The sequence below is a fragment of the Schistocerca nitens genome, chromosome 6 (assembly GCF_023898315.1).
Source record: "Schistocerca nitens isolate TAMUIC-IGC-003100 chromosome 6, iqSchNite1.1, whole genome shotgun sequence".
NCBI lineage: Eukaryota > Metazoa > Arthropoda > Insecta > Orthoptera > Acrididae > Schistocerca > Schistocerca nitens.
This window is the reverse complement of record NC_064619.1, coordinates 338,564,338-338,581,211: the sequence shown is the minus strand read 5'-3', so window position 1 is coordinate 338,581,211 and position 16,874 is coordinate 338,564,338.

Below are 16,874 nucleotides of genomic sequence, written 5' to 3'. Positions count from 1 at the left end.
TTGTCCTGTTGGAACAGCAAGTTCCCTTGCCGGTCTAGGAATGGTAGAACGATGGGTTCGATGACGGTTTGGATGTACCGTGCACTATTCAGTGTCCCCTCGACGATCACCAGTGGTGTACGGCCAGTGTAGGAGATCGCTCCCCACACCATGATGCCGGGTGTTGGCCCTGTGTGCCTCGGTCGTATGCAGTCCTGATTGTGACGCTCACCTGCACGGCGCCAAACACGCATACGACCATCATTGGCACCAAGGCAGAAGCGACTCTCATCGCTGAAGACGACACGTCTCCATTCGTCCCTCCATTCACGCCTGTCGCGACACCACTGGAGGCGGGCTGCACGATGTTGGGGCGTGAGCGGAAGACGGCCTAACGGTGTGCGGGACCGTAGCCCAGCTTCATGGAGACGGTTGCGAATGGTCCTCGCCGATACCCCAGGAGCAACAGTGTGCCTAATTTGCTGGGAAGTGGCGGTGCGGTCCCCTACGGCACTGCGTAGGATCCTACGGTCTTGGCGTGCATCCGTGCGTCGCTGCGGTCCGGTCCCAGGTCGACGGGCACGTGCACCTTCCGCCGACCACTGGCGACAACATCGATGTACTGTGGAGACCTCACGCCCCACGTGTTGAGCAATTCGGCGGTACGTCCACCCGGCCTCCCGCATGCCCACTATACGCCCTCGCTCAAAGTCCGTCAACTGCACATACGGTTCACGTCCACGCTGTCGCGGCATGCTACCAGTGTTTAAGACTGCGATGGAGCTCCGTATGCCACGGCAAACTGGCTGACACTGACGGCGGCGGTGCACAAATGCTGCGCAGCTAGCGCCATTCGACGGCCAACACCGCGGTTCCTGGTGTGTCCGCTGTGCCGTGCGTGTGATCATTGCTTGTACAGCCCTCTCGCAGTGTCCGGAGCAAGTATGGTGGGTCTGACACACCGGTGTCAATATGTTCTTTTTTCCATTTCCAGGAGTGTATAATCTTCCGCACAAAAGCCATAAGTACAAGTCCAAACCAAAAAAAAATTTTAACAAACACCTCAATGCAAGAAACAACAATACCAAGAAAATGGGTTAAGAGGAAAATGAGATATTCATTACAGCCTGCATGACTAGAAACCACCCAGTTGTCAAAAATAAATGCTTGAAACTATTTAAAAAATGCTTGTTTTTAAGTTGCGCTTGTTCATTTAAAATAAAACTGTCTTTGTGAGTGAAACGTTTAAAGGTTTTCAATTCCCCCAACAAATCAAATTTGTAGTCTTTAACATGCTATGCAAGAGGACTAAATTCTTAAATTTTTGCAGCCAGTGTTCGAGAAATAGCAAATTTTCGGCAAAGACCTGAATACAATTCCACGTCCCTTATCCAGCAAGTGTTCTTTGTATCTTACTTTAAAATAACTCAGCGTCTGGCCTATATAATAACGCATGCATGTACTGCTCTCTCGCGTCGATCAGACCAACGACCAACATCTGAAGCTCTCTCTTCAGCAGGATCGCTATCATCTGACACTGAAATGCCATCGCAAGACGATTGTGCAGAGAAAATTTTGCTACCACTCACGTCGTCGCAGATGTAGATGCCGGTGTTGGAAATTGCCGTTGTATAGTAACAGATTTGAAAGTTTTGTGACGAAATCGCACATGGTTAAGAAGAACCAGAAACAGGTGATTTTTATGCATGATTGAGCTCCAGACGGATGGAGTTCGAAGCATTTTACGTAAATCAACTACGCTATCAACTCTGAAGTATGGTTCTAGAGTCCAGGATCACTAATTGGAAGGTATTCGTAAGAGAGAGCATAAACACCTGCACTCCTAAGGCTACAACATTCTGCACTTAAAACAGGCGATAATGTTAGATCGCTTGAGTTTCCGACCTATCAGTTGTGTGGAATGCAGCGCTGTTAATATTCCAATGTAAGAAATATATTTCCGGCGGATGACATACATCATTCTTGCAGGTTTCTCTACGATAAACTAGGATAACAAACTGTAAAACACTCGCTCTGTGTGGTACATGGACAATATAGCTTTCCAGAGATGTATACCATCCACTGTCCACATCCAATCACAGTTCAGAAATAATACTATGCCCGCTAAGTTCTATACAAAATGATCGTTAATAACTGAGAATACCTCTTACAAGGAAACAGATAAACGCATAGCAGCGGTGTTCGACATGTGAAATTACAATTCTCGCCGCCACTAACTCTGTAAACAGCACATCTGTCAAGCAGATGTGTACATGGGGATTGCAGTGTCTCACAAACACCTATCGCTAACTTTGTTATGAAACTGAAGTATCGATTTTACAGTTAACATGCGACAGGGGAATGGAGTACATCACATAAATCTTCGTTTGTTTAGAGGAATGTGTCACGGTTCATCACAATTGAGATGGAAGTCCTCTGATGACCGAGCGGTTTACTGTTAACAACCGCAAGTAGACAGTGCTCTACGACCCACACAGAACAAGCAGTTGTATACGAGTCGAACGCCGGCTATGTCATGCGACTGATGCATCCTAATAGATCAGCGGAAAAAATGGTCAAATGACCTGCGCCAACATATCCATCCCTCTCTAGAATGCATCATTAGTCTGCCATTAAATCGTACCTCATTACAGCTCCATCTCAATCGACCACCCCGTCCATTCGCTGTTATCCTTTAACGCAGATGCAAGTAAGTTTAGAGACAGATGGTTCCCTGTATTCCTGAAATGCGTCAAATACAATAGTCAACTCACGTGTATCACTGTTACCTCAATAGACGTACAATTGAATGCCACCTCAACAGACGAAAAAAAGTGACTATTTCCCTGCTTTAGTTCACTTCCATGTCGCCGTTTTCCCGGATTCCTCTTGCTGTCGCATACCTACCCCCATGTACAAACTGTTTTGTGCCAAGCAGAAGACACACAAGTACTTCCTCAATTTCCCCGCATTTCAGCGTATTTTCGCTCAATATATACTTATTTTCCGCAATTCTGTCGATTTTTATGTCACTTCTACCCACGCGATCATGACATAACCTCTCGCTCCGTGTTCTAAAACAGCTTGTAAATGTAGCACAGCTGCCAATACCTAGCGCAAATTCATTGTATCCAGTCACCTCCACATTTGCAGAGCGTTTGCTCTGTTTTCTGTATGCCTGTGTATGTGCGTGTGTCGCGGCTGGCACCCAGGACCTGGTCCTCCCGCCTGAGGACCCAACTTGAGCATCAGGCTTATAAAGTATGTGTTTGCGTTCCGACATGTGCAAAGGAAATGACTATGACCAGTCGTAAGGAAGGTATGGATTTGACGTGTAGTGCTGTGATAGCAAGGGAAGAGTATGTCAAGTCATAAGAATGGGTACCGATACTTCTGTTTCCAGAACCACAGCCATCAGTAGGGTTTATTTCCGATACTTGGCTCATTGTCGGGTGTCATTCAACTGAGATCGCAATGGTAACTTTTATTTGTAAGTACAGGGATAAAATATATATGTAAACAATTTTGTAGGCTCATTCTATCTATGAGTACTTGACCTGCAGCGCCGGTGACCTGTGCAGCAATGATTCACGTTTCTCATGTCAGAATGCAAAGGCCTGTTGGAATGCAGGAATGTAGCTGAGTTAACTTTGTCGTCCTCTAGACGGTAGAATAGCGAACTAATCCTTAGTACGTGTTGGGCAGCTTTTGTGATCGCATGGAAATTTTACAAGATTGAATAGGGACGTGTGTTTGCACTGGACAGTTATTCCCTCCCATGTAAATTCTTCGGTTGACTGCTTCTGCACATTTTGGGCCTTTATTTAGTTGAGGGAATATGGATTGTGGTGTGTGCATCTAGTAGGTGAATGATACGTTTGCTGGTTCTCTAGACATGAGAAACACATTAGTTGACTTTGTAAATTACAGGGATGATTTGGAATCTGTTACATCACAGACATCGGTATTTGCGAGTGCAAATATCAGTTTCCTCTATTTGTTCTAAGTTCTCACGTAAAGGTCTTCACAGTTGGTATAAGCGCAAAAGTTTCGGGTTTGTAGAGAAATAATTTCCAGTCTATATCTTCGGAATTATGTTGCGTGAGCGATCGGTAGGGTACTGCTGTGTGCTTGATATTGAGAAGTGCCGTGAAAATGGTATAATATTATGGCAAACCATGTGGAAATACATGTGTTCTTGTAATCCCAGAGTCTGGAGATGGATGCAGAAAAGCAAGCAAGCAAGAAGGTCAGGACCAGAAACAGTAACGCCTTATTGCCGAAGGGGAACGAGTCTGAATTTGTAGAACAGTTCTGAAAGTGACTTTGGCCTACTGAGGGTGCTCTAGTCACCCGTCGGGAGTGGATGGCTGCTGAACCTCACAGGGAAATATCTAGTGCTGCAAGGAGAATATACGGTGCTGTCTTCACGGTACATGTATGAATGATGTGAAAGGGATGTTTTTGTATGGCGCAAGATACGAATTGTACGTTTACTACATCGACACAGTTGGAGATCAGTTTCACGATCTAATATTCAAGCTTCTGTCCTCAGTGGGAGAGCAGTGTAATTGAGTAAGAATCTTCCCATATTTTACGATATGTAGGGGCACTTTGCAGGACTTAATTGTCAGTACAATATGGTGATCTGTACAAAAAACAATCATAATGCTATATTAATTCACAAGACATTCTTTGTGCCAGGATGTAGGAGTGTCTACAAACTGATTCAAAGAAGAATGGAGGTAAGGTATGTACAGAAAGTTCTCAGAAAGCAAGTGTTCAAAGACAAGTTGAAGCAGACCATCCATCTCTGGCGGGGATGCCGCCACTCACACACCACTGTGCCGTTGGGACATCTCCAGACCTATAGCTGTAGGACACAGAAAATTCGGGACATTTTTCTCTTCTGTATGACAGTGCTTCGAATTCTGTATTCGTAATTGTTCTGATTTCCCCCCGTATGCGCTTAGACAGTGATCTCTTTCCAGACAACAAGAATGCTTCTATGATTAATGGTGTTTTCACATGAGTGCACAGGCTTTTTAGTGTGTGAACGTTTAAAGTTTCTGAGACGTATATTGACAGCAGGACGAACATTTTGCCACTAAGCATTAGCTGCCCTGGGTACACGTGCATGCTAGAAAAGCTCACAAGTTCCATTAGGATCGTAAGGAACAATGTACCATGTGTTATTCTGGAAACGATTTCTACAGCATCTGTGATAGTGAGTCGCTCAGCAATTTTCGCTGAGCCGCAGGTGGAGACAGAGAGGGTTCACACACCAACAGTGGCAAACACATGCACATCCGGCCCAGAGGATGACTTGGCGCTTATTTAGATAGACAGACATGTGACATCAGTATGAAAGTCGAAGAACTTTCACATGCTGTCGGCAGCGCCCCTACTCTGGCTCATGGTAGCTGGCCCTGTGGGGCGCATTGGGAATCTGTGATAGTTGTGGTTGAAGATAGTTCGGAATGGTTTCTTACATGTACTGAGTGTTTGTGCACTGGATCATTCCCGGCAGTTTAAGTACTGTGAGCGTTAGACATGCATTATGGTTTGAGGACTTACTAGGTGTTTTGGTGTTTGTTGCATTATTTTGTGAACTGGTGTGCAGCGCATGATTTCGAAAGTTGATGATTAGCAAGTATGTTTGGGGTGTCTTTTAGATGGAGTCGATGCATGTGCACCCTTGGTGCATCTGCACTCTTCAAATAGGTCTTCGTTCTCGTCCGCTCACGTCAGCAGTGATGCCTAGGTGATCATGTACTTCGAGAGGAATTTCTTGGGTGTCAAGTATGAAAGGGGTGCTGCCGCCTCATGCTTCCGGCACCTGTGCATCACTCCACGGGGGTGTCACTGTATCCCGACTTCTGGGACCATGTGCAGTAGCCTCCTGTGCAGTCCAGTGGACAGGGGGGGGGGGCGGTCAGTGCCTGCGTTCATTGTTTGTGAGCAGGTCTGTAGGCTGTTCTATGCGTTATTTGGATGGTTTAGGAGTTGATTTTGCGTTCGCATATCACAGTACTGCATTATTTAGGTGTAGTTTGTATGTCTGTATGCTGTGTAGTGAAATTATTTCGGTTGTTTTGGAGTTGTTTGTAGTGCATTATTTAGGAGTAGTTTACAGGTCTGTAGGGTGTGTGGCATGTTCCCAAGCATGTCAGAGCATGTGTTTTGTATCAGTGTGATAAACATACTATGTCTCAAAATCCATTACTAATTAAATTGTTCAAAAATAAATAAAGTACACTCCTTCCCCTCTCCAGCAGCCCTGTGCAGGCTGAGTCATTTTCCCCTCCAGACAGCCATCTTGTATATGTCATGGAACAGACGACAATGCCCTCTGGTGACAGTACTGTATACTAGCTCCAGAACTTGTGGCGACCACACTGTTTCCCACCATTTTCCCCCATCATCTTGGGTAATGTCACAGAACAGACGATAGTGCTATCTGGTGGCAGTACTGTCTACTAGGTCCAGACCTTGTAGTGAACACACTGTTTGCCGCCATCTTGGATAACGGTACTTGCGTCATCAGCTGACGTCATGGCGGCCATCTTGGATTACGTCATGGATGAGAGCACCCTCTGGTAGTGGTACTGTGTACTAGGTCAGTTGGGTTCTAGACCTTATGGCGAACACAATGGATCGCTGTACTGCATCTAATTGTTTAAATAAAGCCTGGTGCTTGCAAAATAAAGACTTATGTCCAGCACAGGCTGATTCCTTTTCCTGCCAATCCCTGGGAAGGGGTGGCGGTCGGGTAACTTAGATTACTGGAGGTAGCTGAAGCACCCTTTCTTTCCTGTCATTTTCTTAGGTTAGTAGAGATAGCCCAAGCGACCTTTGTTTACCACCAAAATTCAAACTTTGCACCAGTCCCTAGGAAGAGGTGGCAGTCGGACAACTTAGGTTAGTGGAGGTAACACAAATTACCTTTCTTTCCTACCATTTTCTTAGGTTAGTAGAGATAGCCCAAATGATCCTTGTGTACTGCCAAAATTCAAACTTCTTGCCAATCCCTAGGAAGAGGTGGGGGTTGGATGACTTAGGCTAGTGGAGGTACCCCAAGTGACCTTTCTTTCCCGCCATTTTCTTAGGTTAGTAGAGGCTGCATTCTCCTGATGAAATTAGAAATTCCTGCCAGGGGTGTGTGGCAGGGAAGGCATGGCAGGGAGGAGTGGCACTTTCCCACTATCTCTGATAATGTTACTTGCATCATCAGCTGATGTCACAGCCGCCATCTAGGATGGCGTCATCGCCACCGTCTTGGATGACGTCATGCGCTGTTGCCAAGTCTACAAGCCGCCATCTTGGATGACGTCATCCCCGCCATCTTGGATACATCTGCTCCAGAACTCTTCTTGTCCCAATACTAGCAATATAAGTCACTTAGCAATGAAATAAATAGGAAATGAGGATTGCCAATGCGAAGTGGCTGCAGAAAAAGTGTGAAGAAACCGAAAAAGAAATGATTGACAGAAGGACTGTTTCAGAATGAAGAAGAAGAATTGGGAACATGTAGAAAAAGAAATGGGAGTCAATATGGAATACATCAGAGTTCCACTCAGTATTAGAGTTTAACACAGCTTTGGAAGACATGTGATCAAATAAGGCGAAAGTCATAGATAACATTCCTTTGGAATTTCTAAAATTATCAGGTGTAGTGACAACGAAAGGACTATTCAGATTGGTGGTAGAATCTGTGAGTCTTGAGACATAGTCTTCCATCTGACCACTCAATATTGAGGATAGCAAGGACAGACAAATGTCAAAACTATTTCACATTACCTTGCTTCCAAGTTGCTGAAAAGAATAATATACAGAATAATTGAAAAGAAAATTGAGGATCTCTTAAGTGAAGATTAATCTGACTCTAGGAAATGAAGTCACCAGATAGACAGTTGCGATGTTGCGATAGATAATAATGCAAGACTTAAGAAAAATCAAGACACTTTCATTGAATTTGTCGACCTAGGAAAATCTTTCGACAATGCAAACTAGAGCAATATGTTTGATATTCTAAGAAAATAAGAATAAGCTAAAGTGAAAAAGACTGGTAATATACAATATCTATAAGAACCAAGAGGGAACAATAAGAATGGAAGAACCAGAATGAAGCGCCCGAATTAAGAAGTGTACTAGACTGGTATGCTGTGTTTCAGCCCTGCTATTCAATCTATTCATCGAAGAAGCAATGACAGAAATAAAAGAAAGATTCAAGAGTAGGATTAAATTGAGGGTGAAACGATATCAACGATAAGATTCGTTGATGACATTGCTATCCTCAGTAAAAGTGAAAAAGAATTACAGGATCTGGTGGATGGAATGAACAGTCTGATGAGTACAGAAAGTGAACTGAAAGTAAACCGACGAGAGACGAAAGTAAGGAGGAGTAGCGGAAATGAGATTAACTACAAACTTAAAATCAAAATTGAGGAGCAAGAAGTAGACTAAGTGAAGGAACTTTGGTACCTTGGAAGCAAAATAACATACGACAGACAGAGCAAGGAGGACATAAAAAACAGACTAGCATAGGCAATAGAAGTCTACTAGTGTCAGACATCGGGCATAATTGAGGAAGAATTTTCTCAGTATATGCGTTTGGAGTACAGCATCGTGTGGAAGTGAATCATGGACTGTGGATAATCGAAAAGAAAAGAATCGAAAAGTTTGAAAAGTGGTGCTATTAAAAGATGTTGAAAATTAGTTGAAATGATGAGGAAGTTATCCGCAGAATCAACGAGAGGAGGAACGTGTGGATACCACTACCAAGGAGAAGCTACTGGATGACAGGACATCTATTAAGACATCAAGGAATAACTTCCATGGTATACAGAGAGCCGTACGGGGTAAAGTGTGTAGGGGATTTAAATACACCCAATAAATAATTTAAGACGCTGGGTGCAAATGCAAATGCTGAAGAGGGTGGCACAGGGGAGGAACTCACACGTTGTCTGCTACAACATTGAAATTTAACAAATACTCGCCGCGCTTACCCATATTATAGTGGATTATGTGTCTTTTCTCTCCTACGTACCATCGTCTTTTCCCAAATGGCTGTGAACTTCATTTGATTGGTAGCTTTGTGTACGTGAAACGTTTCGTGAGGACTTTGTCTATCCTGCGAGTTTTCTCCTGCCAAAGAGATCAAACACCTGAAAGCGAAAGGTTATCTGGGTTTTACCTTACCCGGAAAGAGGAAAGGCCTACATTGTGCATAAATATAGGGCTATTCACAAGTACCTCCAGTGCTTCAGAAGATGAGTGCGCGAAAACTACAAGACATACAGAAAATCCATGCGCCACTGATTACTTCACAGGTTTTATCTGTACAGGCACATTTTTAAGATTCTCAGTAAATTCGGGCTAGTGTCAACGAGGTGGTTGCCGAAATGAGGGTCTTAGAGCGATCCTTTGCCCTTTTATTCATGCATATGTCAATGTCACATCCCTTCTCGATCACGCCATAGGAGGGCGTGAAACAGGGGCACTGAAAAGGCATAAGCACCTTTTACTGCTTCGGATCACATTCAAATTTCGCCGATTGATTTTGAATAGTCCCTAGTGGTTCCATCCTGTATTCCAGGGAAAGACAGCGGCAGCACTTCAATCCAAAGGCGTGAGATCGTGTTCAATGGGGATGCAGCACCACAATGTCCGTAGAGAGGAGTTGAAGCACTGCGCACTGTCGTTTCCGACCGCGAAGTGTATGGGAGTCAACGTCCCGAGAAAAGGGGTGGTGTCATTGATGCCCTTCTTTCCACCCTCTTCGGCGTTTTCGTGCCAGTTCTCAGCAGCGGTGGTTCGTCAAATATTTTCCTCGGTCACCCATAAAAAACTCATGCGATTTCAACCCTGGGCGTGGCGGTTCTGATCTCCATCGCAGAGGTGTCAAAAGAAGAGGTGAAATGTGGGTAAAAGGGTCAGTGACGACCTTTCCATTGTGTGACACATCGATAGGGACGTTGGGAAGAATTTTGGTGAAATTTGGTGCCAATGTGACATCATTAACCCACTTTAAATGTAACATGAGCTTCTGAACTGTTGCTTTTTTCTCGCCCTGTTGTTGGAAGCCTCGCCGAGTCAGTGGGTGACGTCGCGAGACACAACTCTTTTGCACCAGAACAGAGGAAGGTTGCAGACACCTTTGATCCATATTTCTAATTTATACTTCTAAACGGGAGACAGTTACGGTGTTTCGAAAAAGTTATCCTTTAATTCTGTTGCGCAATGTATCCGTATATTTCCGAGAAAAAAAAAAAGAGAGAGAGAACTTGCGATTTTGAGCTGTTTCCTATTCTTTTACTTCTCATCAGTATGTACAGTTTTCCATATGAACTTCATCTGGAATGCTCATCACGAATTTTACTTTGGTCATTGACAAAGTTGCTAGTTCCTTATTGCTGTTGCAATATTGCGAATTTCTGAAAGAAGCAAGGTTTCCCATTGCTTCACTGTCACTGGTCAGGTGCCAAATTACACAAAAGGCAGCTCTCACAATACACGCAATTTCCGCACCGATGTGTAAAAAACTAAGCACAAGTGTTTTCTAGTACGGAATATTACGCCAGAGTCCAACATAATACTTTCTTGCTAGAAGTAAGTAACGCTTGAGACACGAAAGCCGGTCGTTATAGAAGAGGCTTTATAGCCCGCCGTTTACGGGCCGCACAGCAGAAGACCGTAAGCGGAAGCCTGTGGCACGCCTGGTGAGCCCCTCCTCGAGAGGCGACTTCTGCTGCGAAAGCCGGCGGCCGGCCGGCCGGTGCGGACAATAACCGGGTCGTAGCGGTATGCGCAGCTGCAGGAATCCGCGGCCTTGCTGCCCCCACCGCCAATGCGGCCGCTCCGGCCTCTCACCTGCTGGAAACACCACCTCCTGCGGCACGAGCTCTTCTGCGCGTCAGTGGCACCTCATCCATTCTTCTGAACCTTCACTTACCAAGCACAACTTTCTCGCTTTCCTTTGTTCATCATTCTGTTAGAATACACCGATTCATTTATCATCAACTAGCTGAGTACCCTACGTTGCACAGGTATGTATCTATTCCAACCTTATATTAGTCCATCTCCTCCTCCCCCCTCACTCTTTACATGTCCTCCTCCTCCGTTAAGTCAATCTTCTCCTCCCCTGCTATCTGCTTCTCACATCCACTAAGTCCATGTGCTCCTCCCCTTGACTTAACTCATCTCCTCCTCCGTTCTCTCCATCCATTTCTTCCCCCTCTCCACCTGTCTCCACCTATCTCCTTTCTCTGTCCATCTGCCCCTCCCCCTCTATCCACATCTCCTTTCCCCTCTATCCATATTCTCCTCCTCCTCTAAGGTCATCTCCTCCTCCCTCTCTAACTTCTCCTCACCCACTAAGTTCATCTCCTCCTTCCCCTTTTTCTGTGTCTGTCTCCTCCTCCCCACTCTCTCTGTCTCTCCTCTTATCTTTCTCTGTCCACCTCCTCCTCTCCTTCTCTCTGACCCTCCTCTCCTCTTCTCTTTCAGTCAATTTCTCCCTCCCCTCTCTCTGTCTGTCCCCTCCTCTCCATCTGTACCCAATTCCTCGTTCCCCTCTCTATTTGTCCATGTTCTTCTCACTCCTTCTTTCTTCCAATAGGACCTTGCTGGTTCTTACTGCCACAGTATTTGTTTCCATATGGTAAGTAGTACGTGTATCAAATTCAGTGAATTTGATCCAGGAGTTTCGGAGGAGCTTTTTATCGATGGCTTTGTTCATGTACGGACATCACACATGTATTTAACATATTTCACACATATTTATACACGTGATTGACCTTTATCTGTAGCGAACTTCGCCCTGCAGTTTCGTTTTCACACTGCTCAATGTTTATGACGACACAACTCCTGAACTATGAGCTGTAAAATGATATAATTTTGCAGGTACATTCAGCGGCTTATGTGGATACCGTCCGCAAAGTTTGTTGAAAGTAGAGCTAGTAGCAAACAAGTTCGATGACCCCTCTGCCAGGCACTTAAATGTGATTTGCAGAGTATCCATGTAGATGTAGATGTCTGATGCGACAGTTTTACTGCCTGAACAGCGAAAATGGAATCAGCTATGAACTTTCAACCTTTCATCATTTTGACAGGACTATCTGCAATAAAAAGTGTCGTAAAGATGTGAAATAGCGTGTAAAGTTTGTTGCAAGTCAGTAAGAACTTCATTCTAAAATACTGGATGAATGCAGTCTGGGTATTCGCAGGTCGAGGCCTACTCTTTCTTTTCACCCCTACCTCCACCGCTTTGATAGGTAGGTGGTTCATATCCCCACAGCGATTCTTTCTAGACAGTAAGTGAGATGTGTACCACGTTTGGTTAAAATCGGTCCAGTGTTTTAGGAGGAGCTATGGAAAATACATACACTATGTGATCAAAAGTACCCGAACACCCCCAAAAACATACGTTTTTCATATTAGGTGCACTGTGCTGCCACCTACTGCCAGGTACTTCATATCAACGACCTCAGTAGTCATTAGACATCGTGAGAGAGCAGAATGGGGAGCTCCGCGGAACTCACGGATTTCGAACGTGATCAGGTGATTAGGTGTCACTTGTGTCACACGTCTGTACTCTAGATTTCCACACTCCTCAACATCCCTAGGTCCACTGTTTCCGATGTGATAGTGAGGTGGAAACGTCAAGGGACACGTACAGCACAAAAGCGTACAGGCCGACCTCGTCTGTTGACTGACAGAGACTGCCGACAGTTGAAGAGGGTCCTAATGTGTGATAGGCAGACATCTGTCCAGACCATCACACAGGAATTCCAAAGTGAATCAGGATCCACCGCAAGTACTATGACAGCTAGACGGGAGGTGAGAAAACTTGGATTTCATGGTCGAGCGGCTGCTCATAAGCCACACATCACGCCAGTAAATGCCAAACGACGCCTCGCTTGGTGTCAAGGAACATAAACATTGGACAATTGAACAGTGGAAAAACGTTGTGTGGAATGACAAATCACTGTACACAATATGGCGATCCGATGGTAGGGTGTGAGTATGGCGAACATCCGGTGAACGTCACCTGCCAGCGTGTGTAGTGCCAACAGTAAAATTCGGATGCAGTGGTATTATGGTGTGGTCGTGTTTTTCATGGAGGAGGCTTGCACGCCTTGTTGTTTTGCGTGGCACTATCACAGCACAGAGGTACATTGATGTTTTAAGCACCTTCTTGCTTCCCACTGTTGAAGAGCGACTCGGGGATGGCAACTGCATGTTTCAACACGATCGATTATCTGTTCATAATACACGGCCTGTGGTGGAATGGTTACACGACAATAGCATCCCTGTAATGGACTGGCCTGCACAGAGTCCCGACCTGATTCATATAGAACACCTTTGGGATGATTTGGAACGCTGACTTCCTGCCAGGCCTCACCGACCGACATCGATACATCTCCTCAGTGCAGCACTCCATGGACAATAGGCTGAACATGTGCCTGCGAGAGTGAAAGCTGTCATCAAGGCTAAGGGTGGACTAACACCATATTGAATTACAGCATTACCGATGGAGGGCGCCACGAACTTGTAAGTCGTTTTCTGCCAGGTGACCGGATACTTTTGACCATATACTGTACATTTTTTAAATGTGTATGGCTACTATTGGCCAAATGTAGAGAATAATTTAGAAATTTGAGCGTACTTACCAAATTTAAAAAATCACATCTAGAATAGCAAAAGCATTAAGACAGATGCAGTTAATTACACTGTTGTTCAAATGGATCTAAGCACTATGGGACTTAACATTTGAGGTCATCAGTCTCATAGACTTAGAATTACTTAAACCTAACTAACCTAAGGACATCACACACATCCATGCCCGAGAGAGGATTTGAACCTACGACCGCAGCAGCAGCGCGATTCCAGACTGAAGCGCCTAGAACCGCTAGGCCACAGCGGCCAGCTACACTGATGCTGAGTGATCTTCCATCTAAAGACTGTTTTGATGCAGCTCTCTCGTTAGCCTATCCTCTGCATGCTTCTTCTCTGCACAACTGCTGCAATATACACTCCTGGAAATGGAAAAAAGAACACATTGACACCGGTGTGTCAGACCCACCATACTTGCTCCGGACACTGCGAGAGGGCTGTACAAGCAATGATCACACGCACGGCACAGCGGACACACCAGGAACCGCGGTGTTGGCCGTCGAATGGCGCTAGCTGCGCAGCATTTGTGCACCGCCGCCGTCAGTGTCAGCCAGTTTGCCGTGGCATACGGAGCTCCATCGCAGTCTTTAACACTGGTAGCATGCCGCGACAGCGTGGACGTGAACCGTATGTGCAGTTGACGGACTTTGAGCGAGGGCGTATAGTGGGCATGCGGGAGGCCGGGTGGACGTACCGCCGAATTGCTCAACACGTGGGGCGTGAGGTCTCCACAGTACATCGATGTTGTCGCCAGTGGTCGGCGGAAGGTGCACGTGCCCGTCGACCTGGGATCGGACCGCAGCGACGCACGGATGCACGCCAAGACCGTAGGATCCTACGCAGTGCCGTAGGGGACCGCACCGCCACTTCCCAGCAAATTGGGGACACTGTTGCTCCTGGGGTATCGGCGAGGACCATTCGCAACCGTCTCCATGAAGCTGGGCTACGGTCCCGCACACCGTTAGGCCGTCTTCCGCTCACGCCCCAACATCGTGCAGCCCGCCTCCAGTGGTGTCGTGACAGGCGTGAATGGAGGGACGAATGGAGACGTGTCGTCTTCAGCGATGAGAGTCGCTTCTGCCTTGGTGCCAATGATGGTTGTATGCGTGTTTGGCGCCGTGCAGGTGAGCGCCACAATCAGGACTGCACACGACCGAGGCACACAGGGCCAACACCCGGCATCATGGTGTGGGGAGCGATCTCCTACACTGGCCGTACACCACTGGTGATCGTCGAGGGGACACTGAATAGTGCACGGTACATCCAAACCGTCATCGAACCCATCGTTCTACCATTCCTAGACCGGCAAGGGAACTTGCTGTTCCAACAGGACAATGCACGTCCGCATGTATCCCGTGCCACCCAACGTGCTCTAGAAGGTGTAAGTCAACTACCCTGGCCAGCAAGATCTCCGGAGCTGTCCCCCATTGAGCATGTTTGGGACTGGATGAAGCGTCGTCTCACGCGGTCTGCACGTCCAGCACGAACGCTGGTCCAACTGAGGCGCCAGTTGGAAATGGCATGGCAAGCCGTTCCACAGGACTACATCCAGCATCTCTACTATCGTCTCCATGGGAGAATAGCAGCCTGCATTGCTGCGAAAGGTGGATATACACTATACTAGTGCCGACATTGTGCATGCTCTGTTGCCTGTGTCTATGTGCCTGTGGTTCTGTCAGTGTGATCATGTGATGTATCTGACCCCAGGAATGTGTCAATAAAGTTTCCCCTTTCTGGGACAATGAATTCACGGTGTTCTTGTTTCAATTTCCAGGAGTGTATATATGCTCTCAACACTGCTTACTGTAGTCGTCTCTCACATACAATTCCACCACCAAATCAATTACTCCTTGATGCCTCGAGATGTGCTCACTCAATCGGTCCCTTCTTTTAGTGCCATTAATTTCTTTTCTCCTCCATTCGATACAGCACCTCTTCATTAGTCTTCCGACCTATCCCTCACATCTTCTACATTTTTCTGTAGGACCGACTTCTATACTGTCTACCGATCACGTTTCACTTCCATGTAAGACTACATAGCAGATAAATACTTTCGGAGAAGACTTCCTAACATTTAAATTCACAATATATTTCATTTCAGGCAGCTTTGCTTGCCATTGGCATTCTGCACTTATATCACCTTGCCCTCCATCACTGTCAGTTCAGATCCCCAGACAGCAAAACTCGTCTACTACGTTCAGTGTCTCTTCTCCGATTGTGTTTTCCACAGCATCACGCGATTTAATTCGACTACATTCCATTGATACTGCTGATGCTGACCTTGTTAACTACTGTATTTAGAAGAAACTATATATTCCATTCAATTATCCTCTAAGTTCCTTGCCTTCTCTGAGAGAATTGCCTCCCTCGATGTCCAAATTCACCGTTCCAAGCTTATTCCTGTGAGTGGGACAGGTACATCCATATGTTTGGCACACTTCCACCTGTCTGATGTCAGACTTATCTGGGGTCTCATACGCACACACTTATTCCGGAAATACGAACAGAGCACACGGAGAAGTTCAGACATTCGATGAAAAACACGCAAAGTACCGTGGAGACAGCAATTTTCCAGAAAGATTAAAATCCAGAAGAAACGTAATGAACAATGTGAGCGTAGAACTTGTAAGATGGCTAACTTTTTTAATGATGTTATTGGATGTGTTAATGTTTGTAAAGGAAAATGACATACACTCCTGGAAATTGAAATAAGAACACCGTGAATTCATTGTCCCAGGAAGGGGAATCTTTATTGACACATTCCTGGGGTCAGATAAATCACATGATCACACTGACAGAACCACAGGCACATAGACACAGGCAACAGAGCATGCACAATGTCGGCACTAGTACAGTGTATATCCACCTTTCGCAGCAATGCAGGCTGCTATTCTCCCATGGAGACGATCGTAGAGATGCTGGATGTAGTCCTGTGGAACGGCTTGCCATGCCATTTCCACCTGGCGCCTCAGTTGGACCAGCGTTCGTGCTGGACGTGCAGACCGCGTGAGACGACGCTTCATCCAGTCCCAAACATGCTCAATGGGGGACAGCTCCGGAGATCTTGCTGGCCAGGGTAGTTGACTTACACCTTCTAGAGCACGTTGGGTGGCACGGGATACATGCGGACGTGCATTGTCCTGTTGGAACAGCAAGTTCCCTTGCCGGTCTAGGAATGGTAGAACGATGGGTTCGATGACGGTTTGGATGTACCGTGC